This window comes from Ochlerotatus camptorhynchus, unplaced genomic scaffold (genome assembly GCF_037179485.1).
Source record: "Ochlerotatus camptorhynchus isolate MF236.1 unplaced genomic scaffold, CSIRO-AGI_Acam_v1.1 ptg000037l, whole genome shotgun sequence".
Taxonomy (NCBI): Eukaryota; Metazoa; Arthropoda; class Insecta; order Diptera; family Culicidae; genus Ochlerotatus; species Ochlerotatus camptorhynchus.
In genome coordinates this window covers 2,843,192-2,861,970 of record NW_027040528.1, presented here as the reverse complement: position 1 = coordinate 2,861,970, position 18,779 = coordinate 2,843,192, and the positions used below count along the sequence as shown (strand labels likewise).

The following is an 18,779-nucleotide window of genomic DNA, read 5'->3' as shown; positions in this document are numbered from 1 at the left end:
TTACTTTTCGCTGTGGGGCAATTTGACTTGGTATTGTTTTTCATTTTTCTTGAACATACCACATTTTTTCAATAGCACATCTCAAAAAACAAAGATAAACTGAATAATGCTAACTCAAAATTGATTAAAATGCAGATGGGACTGACTTGCGATTACCGGCAGTAATGGTTTCACAAAAAAAAACCGCGGAGGATCAGTTTCGTGGGTTGACCTCTTGTACGAATGTTCCGTGTTTTCTGGAGGACGGTACCATGGCCATCCAGGTCCATGTTTATGTCACGACCCCAAATTATTTCTTATATCACATATCAATGTTTTCGAAAAAAAAAAACACGGAGCTCTAGGACTACGTTCGTGAATTGACCACTTTTACTGATGTTCCGGATCTTTCGAGGACCGTTCCGTTGTCTCCAGGATCCATATATACGAACCATGACTGCATTCTGGCTAATTATGAACATTTGTGCCCATTGACCTAAATTATAGATCTTAAGCCACTTGCAAAACCCATAACGCTTTTCGGAGGCTTCGTAGTCGGCGTAAAGTTTTTTACCCACCGTATTCGGAGTGTTAATAAGACATAAACAAGCATTATTTTTTTGTGAATAATCAAGATTTTGAAAATGTTCTGGGGTCACATTGACCCCAAGGTACTGACAAACCTTCGGAATTATCAAAACTTTAGAATCTCGAAGTGTTTCTTTAGGAGTTTAGGAGGGGCTTCAAAAATCTATGTTTCAGCACTTTCAGAAGCTGCGGAGGATTTAGAGTTCTGCTGCAAATTTACTCGCTATAAAAATAACTCAAGTTCCACGAATAAGATGAATTATTGATTTCTGTATGAATAAATCATTCATTGCATGACTCTTTCGGATAACGTTCCTTACTCTGATCTATTTGTAGATAACTCTGTTGTGAAATTTTTAATAAAATTTAGAATATAAACAGTAATCAGCACTGTTCTTAAAGATTGCTAATACGAAACACAACATCCCATACTCATAAAGCTTATTTCAAAATATCCACAATCCATTGATTTTTTCGGAGATCAATCTCTTGCAAAAACTGAACTTATTGATAAGATGATGATGATGATGATAATGATGATGGTCCCACCTCTTACCCCTACAAAGGTTTGAGCAACGAGCTACTGAAAGATATGGATAGAGCTATAAATATGGTTTCATATTGTTTAATGCCTACTATGCTCTTGTGCAGCAATCTTCAATAAAAGGCGTATTTTTCTGGATAAGGGGCTGCCAGATCCCTTTGATATTTTGGAATGCAGGTCCCAGTCAAGTAGTACATTTCAGTTGTAATAAAATATCTGGCTGGGAAAATGCTTTTGGTCAATCTATGTCGGTCGTTTCGCCCCGTAACGTGGGTAGATCACCTTTTCGTGGTACGTTACGGGATGTAAGATCTACCACCAATTCCTAGTCCTGACTACTTCAAACTAGGGGAACAGGATTTTTCAGTAATCCAAGGAACACATCTTAGTCCTTGTTACTTTTTATGCCTTGTTGATAGTGACAAGACACGGCTTTGTCTACCGAGGATGATCTTGACACAAGGAAAAAATGAGTTAGTTGTCTTCATCTATGTGATTCCTAATCTTCTATTCGTTGTTCCCTAGTTTGAATTGGTTAAGACTAGGGTTCTGATGCATGGTCATTATCGGTGTCATACCTTAAGTTTGTTGCTAAGAAATCCAATTTTGACTGACAAAGGGGCGCGCCTTTGGAGGGTGTTTCAACACTCCGAAGGATATAAATAGCGGGACCTTTCAATTAGAGTCGAATCCTTGCGATAAATGCAAGATTGGCAACTGTAAAAAAATCGAACACTTCATCATTTCTCAATAGTGATGGAGTAATACGACATGCACTAAACTAAGGACACGGGATATACTACAATAGATCAATTTACTGGTCGCAGTAGTGTTACGTCCCGAACAGGGGAAAAAAAACCCCAACACGGAAAAAAATTGTTTAATACGCTTTTCCGCGAAATCCGCACCAAACGAGAATTCCACGCAAAGTACGTGCCAGATATTACAGCCGTGGAATTTGTTTAAGAATTTTTAATCACAGCTGTTCAAATAGGATCAAAATCGTTGTAGAGTTGCATGTTGTAATTCAGTGTGATTTTATCCTTGGCTGGTACGCATCCCAAATTAAAAAAAAACAACAGGTGCATTATTGATATAAATTTTTATTTCACTAAGCTAAATCACAAGATTTATAAACGCTCCACTGCACCCTGCGAGGCTTGACGGAGCACCAAGTACTCCACGGATCATGATATTAAGACCTTTGTTTAAGAGCACTTAGCTTGCCGATGAAACAACATAATATATTCGTAATTGCAAAAGGGACTACTGAATCACCTTCAAAAATTTAGCCAATATTTCCTTCTAAAACCTAAAAGACACTCATGCACAATTCCCTCCATAAGATGATCCAGTTCCTTCCCGGTTTGAAAGCACTGATGTACAATATAAGTTTGCAAATGTCTTTTTTAGATTTTACTATAGTTAAAAGGAATTCCGTAGAATTTCGTTAACATGAAGTATTTCAACTCGACATTTTCGGATTTAAACGAGATGAAACGAAATAAGTAAAAATACTTTCAGCCTGAAAATATTCCGCGGAATTCCGTTTCGGAGCGAAATAAACTGTATAACTCGATATATCACATACCTAAAATTATTATATATTCTGAAAAGTTATAATACATTTCATGAAATACTTCAAATATTGTAAGCAACCGTCCACCTTTGTAAGCAGTTTTCTTGCAAGTTGCTAGTTTTCAAGAAAAGGAACTTTGCGAACATGGACTTCATTAGTAAAATCCAGATTTTTTTTTCTGTGTGGTCACTTGGACCTTTGAATTTAAAGCTGTTCATAAACTACGTAGACAGTTTATGGGAAGTTGTAGACCCCCTCCCCTTCCCTGCGTAGACAATCGTCCATGTATTTATTAATTCGTATGAACCGCATTCAATTGCCACCCACTGTCTACGTGGTTTATGAACAACTCCTATGAAGTTCTCTAGTTAAGACCACTTACAGAGTCTAAAAAATTCTTTTAGTAGAATTACCATATTCCTCCGGTTCCCCGATAGTTCCAGGCTTTCCCAGGGAATTCTGTCAAGTAGACATTTTTCTGCAAACATGTACCATCTATCAGTTCACTGATCTCACGTAACATACCAGTTAACGGTCCAACAATTGTCATTCACCTCACCGTCAATTATCGTACGAAAAATTCACAATTCAAACATTCAATATCATCTCGGACTCTAATCAAGCCACATTCGTCATTCACACCACCATCCAAATCAGTAGTAGTAATATTCCCGCGAGTAAGGTCGAACGGGCGCTTCCACAAATGGTCGCGCGCTTCAAAACACACATGGCCTCCAATTTCGAAGTGTAGATTGAGCTCCGTACGACCGACAATCATCATCACCATCATCGCTGCTCTACGTCACATATCTACGCGCTGAATACGATGTTGTTAGGGTAGGCCTTCACTCACATGGCACACGATAAGCTCCGATGTAGGAAAAAAAATGAGGATGTTTGTCAGAGAATGACAGTTTCACCCCTTTGCTTGAGAGCACCTCTAATATACCTTCGAGGCCGACCAACTGTCGCACCACGTATTAGAAACATGATACAGAGTTCGCGCGAATCCAACGGTCCTTGCCGGATTAGAACTATTGAATTCGCTTCCATTTTGTTTTCAAAAGTGGATCAACGCGAGCGAGCTTGGGAGCTGAAGGCCGAACGGGCGGACGGGCGATTCGGCGCGGCGGGGCGGTTGTTTAGTTTAGGTGGGCCTGTCTCGTCTAAAACACTCAACATCCAACATCCAAAACAGAGGTTTTGTGGCAACAAAAAAAAAATCAGCCAAAGCATACAAAAAAAAACAAAAGCATCAACATCAACCCAGAAGAACGAGAATCCACAGCAGAGAGGAACACAAAGAATGAAACACATTGATGCCAATAAATTCGCGTACAGACATCATCAGGCACACAGACAGACAGACAGCCGTGGCAGCGCAGCGAAGCGAACGGAAGAAGCAGGTCGAGCAGCAGCAGCAGCAGCAGCAAAAAACAAAAACTGTAAAATTGCACTTCAGAGTGTGCTTGGATTGCACTTTTCCGCGAGAGGGCCAGGGTTCTATTCCACGGTGGCAGCGCGCTGGCTACTACAAGGTTAATGAGTGGCGATTTGGTGCGGAAGGGTGCAGTGTTATGGCGATGGTTGCATAATGCTGTGGCACGTTGCGGTGCAGGGTTTGATGAAATGAAATGATTAGATTAAGTAAAAATTTAATCTATTATTGACGATCATTTCTAGACCAACAATTAAAAAAGGCGGAACAACCAAACGTTAACAATGACTTTAATCGTAAATTTTTGGAGAATCAAAATACACCCATGCAAATTAACAATACCATTCGATGAAGGAAGTTTGCTCTATCAGATGGTGATGTTAGATTGCGTGGATGTGTTTTGATTCTCGAGAAACTTGCGATTAAAGCCATTGTTTACGCCTATTTCAATTGTTGGTCTAGATTTGTTGAAATTTGCGCTGGGTATTAACCAGGAAATGTGAATTAACTCGAATAATGAATCATGCATAGAGCAGTTGCTAACCTCGGCCTTTGCCATCAAGAGCAATGAATCACATACGATTTCGTTGTACGTTCTCCATGGCAGACTTTTTCATTTTACTAATTTTCCTCAACCTTACTTCCAAGTCGAATGCATTTAATGTCAAAATACGTCATTAAAGCATACTTTTAAGAGGAGCACTTTATCAAAACATTTCAGAACCGATAAAATAGGAGGCTGCTATAACATAAACTATGCGGTCAGATTTTAATCGGACCATACTTTTAACCAGGATGAGGAGAAGACGCTGTGCAAATCCCCATAGTAGTGCAGACATTGCTTGGGGCCTCCCTTAGCTCAGTCAGTAAAGGCGCAGCTACAAAGCAAGACCATGCTGGAGGTGGCTGGGTTCGATTCCCGGTCCGGTCTAGGAATTTCTCGTGTTGGAAAATTTCTCGACTTCCCTGGGCATAGAGTATGATTGTACTTGCCACACAATTATACTAATGCAAAAATGGTACAGGCATCGAAAGCTCTCAATTAATAACTGTGGAAGTGCATCTAGAACACTAAGTTGAGAGCACGCAATACGCTAAAATGCGATAAGCATTAAGCTTAAAAAGCGAAGAAGACGAAGAAGAAGAAGAAGAAGAAGAAGAAGAAGAAGAAAAAGAAGAAGAAGATGAAGAAGAACATTGCTTAGATCAGTGGTTTTCAATCTGGGGGGAATTCTCCCCCACGAGGGAATTCAGCCATCCCAGCAGGGGGAATTGAGCTGAAGAAAATATAATATGTGACTATGATTTTAGTTGGAAATGTTGACTGAATTGTTTACGGTATACATATAGGATTCAGCCCAAAAGCAATTGCGAATATATTATGTTGCTTCATCAGCAATCTAGATGCCTTAAAATTCTCGCGCCTGCAAATCAATCTAATAAAAGCCTTCTGCTATTTCTTGCATCTAAATCCATCTAAATCTCATCTACTACTGCATCCTTTTGCAAGAAATCTTCAAAATCTTAATCAATCTTATGAAGTTGAAGTTTTGTGGTTGTCAGTCAAGGTGGAGTCAGAATAAAGTTGTTGCAGCGTGAAAATTATATTTAGAAGCCGTTGATGTTGCCAATGAGGATGAAGATGAAATGGTAACTAAATAATTCAAAACAGTAATTAGAGCCAGAACACTACTTTCCAATGTTGGTGCATTCGAGTTGGACTCGAGAGACCGAATCATTTATTCAATCAAGAAACTGATGCTGCAGGAGTTTCCCTTGAATGTCTAAAGGAAGTTCTTGCTGTTGATCAAGTGGGAAATGATATTCATTTAGGGTGGCTTTTCAGTCTCGACAAAAATCAAAATTCTGTTATTTTAATTTTGTCCGACGTTTCGGTCCATTTGGGACCTCTTTTAGGAAGATTTTATTTTCGATTTTAGTTAAATTTGATCATTGATGGAAGTTTCGCCTCATAAATATGGCCGAGATGTAGTAGACTGCCTGCAGAAGTGGGCACAGCAATATGGAAAAAAGGCTAGAAGATAATTAACATAATGTTTGGTCTTCCCACAGTTATTTCCATATAAACTTCAAGTCAGTTTTTTTTTTCAAATGAATTCAAATTTTGGGAAGCTGATAAGGGAGGGATTTGAAGCCGTTTAGGCACTGTGGAGCGAAAATTTCAAATTTTGCATCACTCTAATGAATAGCACACGAATAATTATGCCTGCGATCTGACAATAGATTGAGCTGCAATTGTTCTTTCAATACGCTGATAATTGCATGAGCATAAAGCCCACAAAAAATATGGCTCTTATGACTACAGGAGGGTCCTGGGTTTTGATTTATTGAGTTCATAAACTTTTCTGAAGGTATTCTTCTGTATTTATTGTATGTACTCATTTCTGACTTGTTCCTTACATCTAGTGGATTTTTAAATAAATGGTGACCAGCAAATTCCTATTAGAGATTTCCCGTTTAAAAAAAATGAAATTTTTCCGGCCATATACATTTAAATTAAGCATAAACCTGAATGCGATTGAGTCCAGGTGATCACTAGGTTAAATGGGTCATTACTAAGACAGCAGCAAAATTTACTCAAAATTATACAAGATTTTTTATGGATTGTTCTCAAGCATTTCCTTTAGAATAATTTGCCATCACAGAGTTCTTTTCAGAATTCTTCTAAAATAAATTTGAGTTTTTTAGGGACTCCCTTAAACATTTCTTTATAGCAGTCTAACAATTCACACAGAATTCATTTAAACTTTTTCTAAGAATTCGTTGTAACTTCCTTCCAATTTTTCTTTAAATTTGTGTGAAATCTCACCGATGCAATTAAAATTTCGATCAAAATTATCTTGAAGTTCTTCTTTAATTTAATTTGAAAATTCACTTGGAATTCTCAATAAATTCCATACAAATTCATTTCAAGACTTAGACATATTCTCAGAATTCCTTTAAGACTCTTCGTAGAATTTCTTTGCAATTCAACCCTCAAAATTATATTGCCTAGGTATTTTTCACGGATCCTGGAATACTCACAATTGACTTGCAGTTCTAGTCGTGATCAGAGATTTTATGTCTCAGAAAATCCCGGCGGCACCGACTGGGATTGAAACCAGGCCTTTTGGGGTGAGAGACCACTTCAGAAAATACATTAAAGTACTACATGTAGCTTTACAAAGTTTATGTTGTGTTGGACATTTTTTTTTTGCTCAAAAGTTTATTGGAAAAACCTTCTAAAATCCCCTTCATATTTCTTCAAAGTGACTGTGTCCTGAGAGTCTAGTCTAGCCCAAGGTTCTTGAAACATTTTTAAGGTACAAAATCTTTTATTTTTTTCGAAAAGAAGACGAAGTATATTTTTTCCCGATTTTTCATCGAAATTCACGGGGTTTTATCGGATTTTCCCAATGACTTCTAGTTCCCAGATTTTTCTCCGGTTTTCTCGTTTTCCCGGTTTACTGATCACCCTGTACATGACATGCCTCTACGTAACTTCTAAATTTCCCATGTAAGATCTATGGATACTGAATCCATGACAACAGGTCGAGAGACAAATCTATATTAACATTTCAAAAGGTCCTATCTGCATAGACCGATTCTCTTCGTCGACATTCTCTTTCGTTAATAACTCAGTTGCAAAAACTTTCCCTGTTGTATTTAACGCTGAGGACGTTAGATGAGAACCTCTTTTGTCAAACTATGTTGTAAAAATAGCACAAAATCTATTTGCATAGCAGTGGTTATCCGAAGAGAAAGTCAATGAAGAGAATCGATCAAAGCAGATAGGACCTTTTTAAATGTTCACCGAGAAATGGTCTGAATGACAAATGAAAAATAATCTAAAGGGGCAAAAGGTCGAGTTTCATAAACTTCTATTCTATTTTCTATTTTTATGTTAAAGCATGAGTGTCTTTTACAGAAGGGTGCATTGAATTGATAGTTTGTATTAGTGAAAGTGTTTCATTATACTAAAACCAATATACCTCATGGACACTAAGTCGTCTGAAAACCTTTCTATCGATTAGTTTTTTATTTTATTTGACGTCGCTCTCTGTTCCGCAATCGAGTACCACCGACGAGCGACGATTGCCAATATGTGATAAATAACTGACGGCAATCAAGTGCCAGGAAGGTGAATCCACACCTGGAACCCATCGAACCCATCAACATATGGGCCGGGACCAACGGCTTTACTTCCCTTCCAAAGGAAGACGTGACCAAAGATTGTTTCGCCTCAGAAAAATCCCACCGAGCTAGGCTGAGATTGAACTAAGACACACTGGGGTGAGTAAGCAGTCACGTTTACCACTCAACCACCGGCGCTATCCGTTTGAAAACCATGTATTAAAGAATAAGCAGCTTTCAAAGAACGTAAAATTTGAAGAGCTTTGAGTGTGTTGGTTTATTTCCTTTAAATTCCGTTATAATTGCTTATCTTTTGACAGATACGCGTATTTCGTCTACTACTTGCAGACGTCATCAGTGCCAAGTACTCAACACCACAACAGGGTGGTTTTGAGTACTTGGCACTGATGAAGTCTGCAAGTAGTAGACGAAATACGCGTATTTGTCAAAAGATAAGCAATTATAACGAAATTTAAAGGAAATAAACCAACACACTCAAAGCTCTTCATAAAGGGATTCCGGTTCGACATATTTAAAAGATTGAACGGAAAATAGTTGGAATTCATGTTTTACTCATTGTAAGTGATTTAAAGTATTTAAAAATCGGTTTCAAAACATTTAACTCAGCTTTTGGAGCTTATTTTAGAGATTTTTACCTTCAAGTTTAGTCATTCAATCTTTTTCTTTTCGACTTTTCGTCCTTCCGAGTTTCTGTCTTTCCACTTTTAGTCCCGCAACCTCAGCGGAGACTACTCAAAAGCCGCAGACCTTAATTAACTCATAACTACACACTACGAAAAAGACATGTAAATTTCAGTGCCCTGAGATCGACACATGCAAGCGGCTCTTTTAACATAAGAATCAGTTCAGGACGAGAAAATCAATTCAATCATACGCACTTTTTGTCGAGTTGCATATGTTTCAATTTCAGGACACTTAATTTTACATGCCATGTTTGTTTACGTTCCATGATTTACATCAAAGCTGAATTACGTCTCATGTAAAAATAATAATTTCTAAGTGTGTAATGATATTACATATGAGTTATATTAATATTAAAGATTACATATGTTGTTTGGACATTTCTTGCGTCACTTTTCAATAGATCCTATCTACATTGATCGATTAACATCATCTTCAGCGAGATATTTGTCCTGTTACCTAGTTTCGAGACCTCAAATTCTACAATGCATTTTCTTCATTCTGGAGTCGACGCTCTTACACGAGCTTGAGCCTGCTTCCAACTTAGTACTGTTCTCTCTCTACCAACCAATGCATCCATTTATATGTTGTTGCTTGTCACACAAATGAAACTCTATGCCTAGGGAAGTCGAGACAATTTTCAACCCGATTGTCAAGACCGGACCGGGAATCAAACCCCTCCGGCTTGATAATACCGAGCCTTAACTGACTAGGCTTTCTAAGACCATCATCACCAATGAGATGCAATCGGTTAAGTTGTGTGAGTGAAACCACCGTAGGATACAAGCAATCAGTGACAGTGGATTAATAATACAACAATATTTCACGATCCGCTTCACCTTTCTCTGTACCTCATTGCATTATCACCACAAATTAACTCAAATACATTTTTCAAGTTAATGCCCATTCTGGTAACAGGTATTTTTGTACAGAATTTAGATTTGAGTTATGTATAATTTATGACTTTGGGGCTCCCTCAGCTAACTCGGTAAAGGCGCAGCTATAAAGCAAGATCATGCTGGAGCTGGTGGGATCAATTTCCGGTCTAACAGGGTTGAATAATTTCTCGACTTCCCTGGGTATAATGCTAGCAACACAATATACAAATGCAAAAATGGTACCGTCTTAGAAAGCTCTCAATTTTCAAGTGTGCTGCTGAGGGCAGCCGTAAAATTCCAATTGGGACGTAATAACCAAAGAAGATGAAGACGCAGTTGAATAGACATATGTTTGTAAAATATAAGCCAACTGAGCACTGCAAAAATAACAACTTAACACACACTTGGCAGGCCATACAAATTACTATTTCACTTATGCATTCAACTAGTGGTTGAGCCCTACCTTGTCTAATTGTTTTTGCCGCGGCCGAGAACGTTGTTTCAGAATCGATAACACTTGTCAATCAACTTTAATCGTTTTTAACGATGTCTAAATGGCAGCTTTCAATTACTCCCCGTTTGTTTCTTTGCTTACACTGAATGGGAACCGCTAATCACTGGTGGTAGATTTTCGTGTTTTCTTTACTATTCAGAGAACGAATCACTTTTCATTGATAAAATTGTGTAATTTTCGCAGATATCACACAGCTCAGCGATTCTTCTCGATACAACCCTGCCGTATCCCGCGAGGTCGATTCTCTTGCTCTCTTTCTCCTTCGAGCACATGTACTTCTTTTATTCCACACTTCACTACGATGGTGACGGTTCGGGTTTCGATGTTGTGTGTAGAGAAAGAGAGTCTGCTTCTAGTGGTGAATGATGGCTGGCTGGCTGGTTGGCAGTGTGTATAGAACGAGCACAAGTATTCACATTGATGAAAAACACCACAAAATAACGCACACACTCGTACTCGCGATGGCAGTGGTGTGCTTGAACAACACTCGGAATTAATAATATACGGAGAATTTCTTCACTACTTTACTACACGGATTATTTTCTACACTTCTTAAAGGTTTTTCCTGGTTGGCAATGGAATTCACCTTTAAAGTTACTACAATTCGATTCGATACCGTTGAACGTTGGGATTTTCTTCGATCGTACATATAATCAAGATCTGGCAGTTCAGAATACCCGAGATAGCAGCATAACTTAACACTCTAAACATGTAATAAAACTAACGAACACATCGGTTTCACCGCCTTGCCATTTCCTCTCTTCCGAACACATATCACATTCATCACTATGCTCTATGCTTGTCGACATCTCACGATTTCCACCTCTAATGCTTCACTTCCCCCAATACACCTTTTCTCGCCCCCTGACACGGTGCACAACCTCTTCTTCCCACTCGCGTAAAACAGAGTAGAAAAAAAGCTATCAGATTCTTCTGTGAACTCCGCTTTGGACTGAAATAAACAACCATCAGTAAAAGCTGGTATTTATTCACCGTTTCTATTTTCTCTTTTCACGTTTATCGCTCCACATAAACCCTTCAGCAGAACACTAGCGTGTACCAATCCGATATCAGTTTCAATTCCTAGATTGAGAACTCCTTAGAAAAACCTTCTCTCTGACCCAGGGCTAGGCGAGAACTACACACACACACCACAAGTACGCGCCGTCCTGTCCGTCCGAACGCGTTGGCCGACCGTCGAAAACTGAACTGAACAGCGAGTGCGACTATTGATAGCGACCGACCGACCAAAAAGAGACTTGAGTTTGTGTATGGCAGGCAGCATAAAGCTTCCGAGCTTGTACCAACACAACTCCGTCTTCGAGCATACACCAACACCACCGACACCACCACCCCAAACGAAATCAGTCAACATTCTTTTTCCCAATGTTCCTCTACCTCCATTTCTCCGCACCCGAGGCAGACCCCACAGAGCAGAACTTGTGACGATGGCTTATTACGGCATCAATGCACAACAAAAACATCCAGCATACACAGACACACACACACATGTATGCATGTACTGCTGCTCCGACGACGACAGTAATGCTGGTGACGGGAAACCATTTGCGGGTTAGGGACCATACATACGCACATACACACACACCCCGGCCACTGTTTCCCAACCACCCATCCGGGATTGCCACCCACCCGATCGAGCATAACCAGCGGGTGAAGAGAAGCAGTAGTAGGTACAAGTCTCGTGCTTCTAGCACTGTGTAGCGGTTCCCGCATCATCACCATCATCATCATTGTAGTCGTCCGTCCGTCAGCTTCACAGCAAGGCGTCGCTAGCTGTGGGATGGTGGAAGGTCCGTTGCAGGTCTGGTTGTTCTATGTAGCTTAGATAGGTACATAGGTATACGTTCGTTGGTGTACATCTCGCGCCCAACTGCTCCGTCAAAATAGATTCGATAAGCGGAGGAGATTCGATTGGAGGAGGAAACGAGTGCCTGGTGGGTTGAAGCTTTCAGCCCTGGAAAGAGATGCCATCTCGGGGTTTGATACCTTATCAAAAATCTAAAAAAATTACAAATATCCGTTTTTGAGAAACATAATTTTTAAGCTTTCATTTTTATGTGGTGCAATTTTTTTAGAGTGTTTGTACATATTTTTATCGAATAGTCCCAGCCATGACCTACAACAACCAAACCGATCGGAAAAAACCATTTCGAGCAACAGTTTTCTGAAGATTAGCTTAATATTTCTATTGGCCATTTTCAAAAATAAGGCTTGATTCAAAATTACGGTTTGAAGATGGAAAATGGGACTTTTGGACAAAAAGAACGTTTCTGCAAATTTTCATCCAAATAAAAAAAAATACAAGAATAAATGGTTTAACGAATTAGTATGGAACCGAATTTTAAATTTGCGGATGTTATTTGTGGGAAAAATAAAAGCAAAACTACAGAAAGCTTTTTTTAAGCTGAAAGTATCATTTAACACACTGAGTTACTTCAAAACAGATTATTATTATTGATCTTTCGAAATACTATGAAAAATCACGTTTTTAAACTCGATACATTTTATGATTTCAAAGACAGAATTGTTTGAGATAGAATTAACTTGATACAAATGAGAATTAGAGGCAATTTATTACTATATTTATTTAAGAAGATCAGGGTGACCAGTGATTTTTCATTTTAAAATTCCCGGTTTTTACCCGGTTTTCCCGATTCAAATCTTTAAAAAATCCCGGTTGTTAATATTCAACAAAAAACCAAATTGAACTCATTTTTGAAAAGGCGGCCAACTGTAAATTTTCGGTAGTTATTTGTGGAAAAAATGAAGCAAAATTACAGAAAGTATTTTTAAAGCTGAAAGTTAAAATTGAACTCTATGAGTCACTTAATGTATTCCAAACAAATCATTGATCTTTCGATATACTTTGAAAACTCACACTTTTTTTAAGCTTGATAGAGTAATGCGGGGCAAAAGTACGCACTTAACTTTTTTAGTAAGTTAACTATTGAACGCAAGGCAAATACCATGCGAGCAAGTATTGTATTACCTTTCAAACGTAGTACTGGAAATTACCAAAATATTTGTGTAATATGAGAACTGAAACAGTTTTTAAAAATAGTCAAATGCGTACTTTTGCCCCGTAGGCAAAAGTACGCATTGAACAAATAATGTATTTGTCGCAAATAATGGTTGTAACAAATAGTTTCTTGAGTACTGTACCTCCTCTCTGGTCAACCAGGATTAGGGAGCATCCAAAAACTACGTTTTCTTTTTAGGGGCAGAAGCGTGAGGGAGGGAGGGTGATGAGAGTTGTAGTTTGTTGGTTTCCATAAAGGTTTATATAAAACATATTAAGGTTCCATGCAAAACGGATAAAATAATCTTTGAAATTCGGGAGGTCGGGGGGACCCGGGAGGTCGATCTTTAAGGCGTCATACATAAAGTACGTGATGCACTTAGGGGGGGGGGGGGTCCAGAGCATCTGAGAAGTGCATTTCTGCCAACTGGTTTTGCGCTTGTAGTTCCTGTACGAAAACATAACCATTTCAATGCGACATCCTGTGCGTACTTTTGCCCCACATGCAGTTTTATCAATGATTCGATTTATTACAAAACTTATGAAACTGTTTGAACGGAATGACTGCACCTCTCAAACAATCATAGAGTAAAGATATTTTAAGCATTTTTATACCCATTTTTTTCTAAACTTTAAATGGTCAAAACATAATTCCCAAAATGTTGAAAATTAGATCAAAACTGCACAAAACACAAATTAGATAAATTACCTCATAACTTCACGCCACTACGTTCAAATCACTTATGTTTACACCTGTGATCAGCTGGTCGAATGATGTGTCGAACCCATACAGTGTGGCCAGGTTTTCATGTTCGAACATTTCAAAAAGGCCTATGCGTACTTTTGCCCCGTGCGTACTTTTGCCCCGAATTACTCTACATCTTATGATTTCAAAGCCCTAGAATTTACTTTAACTATTTGTTTTGTATTACTTCTGCGTGAAGTTAACGATTTACATAGTTGAAGATGCTTATTTCAAGTAACACACTAAAGTGGTAATTTTTATACGATAGATGAGGAGATGAAAGCATAGAGTTGATAGTTCCGTTAGATTACGGCAGAGTGAAAATTGTTTATAGAGAGTAGAAAGCGTCAGTACAGATGTACAAAGTTAAACACGAAAAAAAAAATATAAAAAAACTACTGACGTTGAAACTCACTCAACGTGAAACTAAACATGGTTCATGAAATCTAATACCCACATCCAATAGACCAATACTTGAAGAATATTACCGAAGAATAAAAAAAAAAGTGATTTACGAAGATTCCTAAGATTCTGGGGCTTTGATATTTGTTTAGAGTCTGGAACTAGAACTTTTCTTCAAAATTTTCGTGATGCAACATTTGGAAAAAAAAATAATTAACGATTTTGAAAATTTTTCAAGATAACAGATTTGAAAAAAAAATCATACTTGAGTCATAATTGTCAAGGCTCTTGAAGGGTTATAAATAACAAATAAAAGAACAAACCTATAGAATCTTACGGACAAACCCTGGATTTTTTAGTAAAATTTAAAAGCAGTGAAAGTGTTGATTTCAAACAAATGTTGAGGAGGAATCCCATATAATTTTCGAAGGAGAATTTCTGAGCAGAATTTCAGAATTATTCTGACATGAAGTCCTTAGAAATTGTTAGATGAATTTGGAGAGATTTCCGATTTTGAATAAAATTGCATGGTTATTTTGATTATGAAATGAAAACGAAAAATTAAACCCTTGGAAAAGAATAGTTCAGATTCAGTTCAGTCCAAGGTCGAGCATCTTCAAAATATTTTTTTAATGCCCATGCATGTAAAGCTGAAATTGAACCGACAAAAATCAATTTGAAATATTGCTGAGTGATTAAATTCTAATAACAATAAGACGGGCAACTGAAGAAAATTATGCAGCAAATAGAGCTATCAGGGTGGCCAGTGAATTTTCATTTTTAAATTCCCGATTTTTTTCCCGGTTTTCCCGGTTCAAATCTTCAAAAATTCCCGGTTGTTAATATTCAACAAAAAAAAAAAACGAAACTGAACGCATTTTTAAGAACTTGTTGAAAGGAATTTATTGAAAGGATAAAAATGTGATTTAAGAAGGTTCCCAAGATTCTGGGGCTTTCAAATTTGTGTAGAGTCTGAAACTAGAACTTTTTTTTTTTCAAAATTTGTGATTAATAACAATCGTCGTAATGCAAGATTTGTATAAAACATAATTAAAATGTGAGATTTCGAAAATGTTTCTAGGTAACGGATTTAAAAAATAATAATATCATACTAAGTCCTGGAGTCATAATTGTCACGCTCGGAGACTTGGAAATATTTTAAGGGTTATAAAAGATTACAGAACAATCTATAGAATCTAGGGGACAAACCCTGAAATTTTTAGTAAAATTTAAAAGAATTCAAAGTGTTGATTTCAAACAAATATTGAGAAGGATTCCCACACAGTTTTCGACGGAGAAGTTCTGAGCAAAATTCCAGAATTATTCTGACATGAAAACATTATAAATTGTTAGATTAATTTGGATGGATTTCTGTGGAGAAGAATGATTTAAAAAGGAGTGTTTCTGGTTTATTTCAGAACAATTTCAAGATAATTCAGAGCAGAATTCCAAGTTAATTCTAGAATTCATATCATGAGAATTTTGAACAACGAAAAATTAAAACCCCGGAAAAAATAATTCAGTTTCGTATTTTACATATATTTGTTTCCAAAGTCCAGCATCTTCGATATTTTCTTTTAAGGACCATGCACTGTACATCTAAAATTGAAAAGATTAAAATAAATTAAAGCATCACTCTGTTTTCATTTTCATTTTCATTTTGCAGCGTTTGGTGGGGCAATGGGAGCGCAAGTCAATCCAAAGCCGAGGATCAAGGAAGAGTAATGACTGAATAGTCTATGCGGACCACTTGAACGCCATGGGAAGGGATTGGAGAGGTCGGTTATTGGGGAGTTTTGAGGAAATGACACATAGTACTAGATTTGTGCTGCAAAATGTAAAGAAACTGAAAATCCATCTCCCACTGATTCATCCTTTCACATATATACCAAATTGATATTTTAAAGCAACCATCAAAATAAACAGACAATATATGAAAAGGCTAGGGCTAGTTGTCAGTTGCTTTAAAGGCTAGTTGCCTCCCTAAGCGGACCCTCCGCATCCTAACTCTTTTCTTAATCTACTTAATGTTATTATGCTATCTAAATTTTCTTATTTAAGTTCGTTTTATGATTATGATATCTCATTAGCCTAATTTAATAAATAATTGAAATTTCTAATCTACCTAATCAATTATAACACATGCTTTATTAAGTACCTACACTTGTGTATGTAATCTAAAATTTAACGTGTATCAAGTTGTTTTGGCCTTTGACCTATATTAATTATATATTAGTTCGTCCCAGGTGACACCATCAAGTGACTAAAATGCTTCACTTTGAAGTTAGTTTCCTAGCTGATTTTTAAATTATATAGGGTATATGCTTCAACTACGCTCACACGTTTCACTATGTCACACCACAAAAATAAATATGGGTATGTCACAATAGAAGCACGCCACAGTGGAAATCTCGAGCCATAGTTCAAACATTTATCCCAAATCAAAATGAAGCTTAGTTACAATACCATGTACAAAAATGGTGTTTAACATTGTTCCCTCAGTAATACCTACTTCAATGAAAACAACAATGAAAGCTTGTCACGCAAGTAGAAGGAGCACTGTTGGAGACTTTCTGAAATATTTCAATAGGGAATTATACCCTTGCAAACCTAAATAAATCTATCTGCGTAAAAAATAAAAATAAAATAAGAGTGATTTGCGGCAAAACCCGCCAGTATCGCACCCAACGTCAGTGCCTATACGTAAGTGTAGTACGACGCGGCTCTTTAAAAAAGGAGTAACAAGTGTGATACTATCACTGCTAGACTAGATCTTTGGTTCTCTCATGCAATGCATCAGAGAGGGGAAGCTCAGTAATCCTCATCGTATGCTCATGACGCTATTCTGCCCAGTGCTGAGATTTGTCATTGTCATTGACAGACTTTCGCGCGATATTGACAAAATTGTTCGTCACATAGTCACTGACAGACTTGATCCTCAAACAAATCTTCGTTAAAATATCATTCATTTTTTCGTCAATGACAAAGATTCATCTCGTAACAAAAAGTGTAATTTCGTACATTCTGTGTCACATTATTGTTATCCAAGTAGTTCAGGGCGTAGATGCTTGTTCACTTTGACGGCTCCATGTAATTGTGTTGCTCAAGTCATTGAATTTCGTTACAAATTTAATAAATATAAAAATCTACACATGTTCGTCAATGACAGCATTGTCATTGACAATTGACATGGTTTGCCTTGACTATGACTGTTAACTCAAATGAGTGACCAAAGCAGAATTGTCAATATCACAGTGTATTGTCGAGATTTTGCAACACTGATTCTGCCACGGCATGAGCCAACGATGCCGGACCTAAACCAACCGTCTCCAACGCTCCACTATGAAGCATAAGATTAGGACCGCCCACCAACTTCCAAGTTAAAAACTAGCCAAGGGGAGGGAGCTTTTCTGAGGTACTCAGAACTTTTTTAAAAGTTTCCACATTTTTTCTCAAGTTCTCTTGACCCCAGTGAAGTTCTCTGAAATTCTAAGAACTTTTAAAAAGTATCCTGCAGTTTTTCGGATGACATGTTAACTTCCCTTATGTCCCCACAGTTTGTTCATGGAGCTTCACTGAAATTCTCAGCATTTCCTCAGAACTTCTGTATAGTGCCTCAAATTGTTGTGAAGATAATGGGACTTCATTAAAAATCTTTAATCTTTCATTAAAATTAATTACGAGTGTTCACTCGGCTGTCAACAGAAGCAGACCACTCTCAATGTGTGTCACGCGATCGTCTGCTTACTCGGCAGCAACTATTGTGTGGTCCTCCTCATTGTTCTTCATCAGCAGTTCTTTCTGTCGATGCGTCGTCGACTTTGAAATGCAACCGTTTCGTGATGAATGTGTGAGTGCTGACCACGTTTTGGGTCCATTGCTGCAATGGAAGCGCTCTGACCCCCGTTGGCGGATCTGCCATACAATGAAACCACTGGAAGCGGCTCCCGTTCTGGTTGAGGAGTCTTTTTGGATAGCGGAAGATAAAATGTTTATTGTGTTGTACCTTTTGACTATAGTTTTATGATTCAAAATGGAAGATGTTGAAAGGGCAACAATTCCTCGAGTTTGTATGGTAAGACCGCATTTTGATAGTAATTGTCTACCATCCGCAAGACGAGTTCTTCTGGTATTTTTTCACTACCATCGTAAAGAACAAAAATATGTAGCCCAGAGTTGCGTTATAGTTGATCAGCAAATAACAGCAATTTATAAAATAACGAACATTTTGGATGG

At 37.7% G+C, this 18,779-nt stretch overlaps 1 protein-coding gene across 2 annotated transcripts in view; it reads right to left on the bottom strand.

Annotated features, from left to right (window-relative positions):
* LOC135711155 (histone demethylase UTY-like) overlaps window positions 1-18,779 on the bottom strand; it is a 269,948-nt gene that overhangs the window by 157,578 nt on the left and 93,591 nt on the right. Inside the window, exon 1 of one of the 2 annotated variants that reach the window (XM_065233910.1) lies at window positions 10,306-11,562. The exons of the other annotated variant lie outside the window; for it this stretch is intronic. The gene's annotated coding sequence lies outside the window, so the exon portion shown is untranslated. Of the gene's footprint in view, window positions 1-10,305; window positions 11,563-18,779 lie in introns of those variants that run through there. 2 annotated transcript variants of the gene reach the window in all.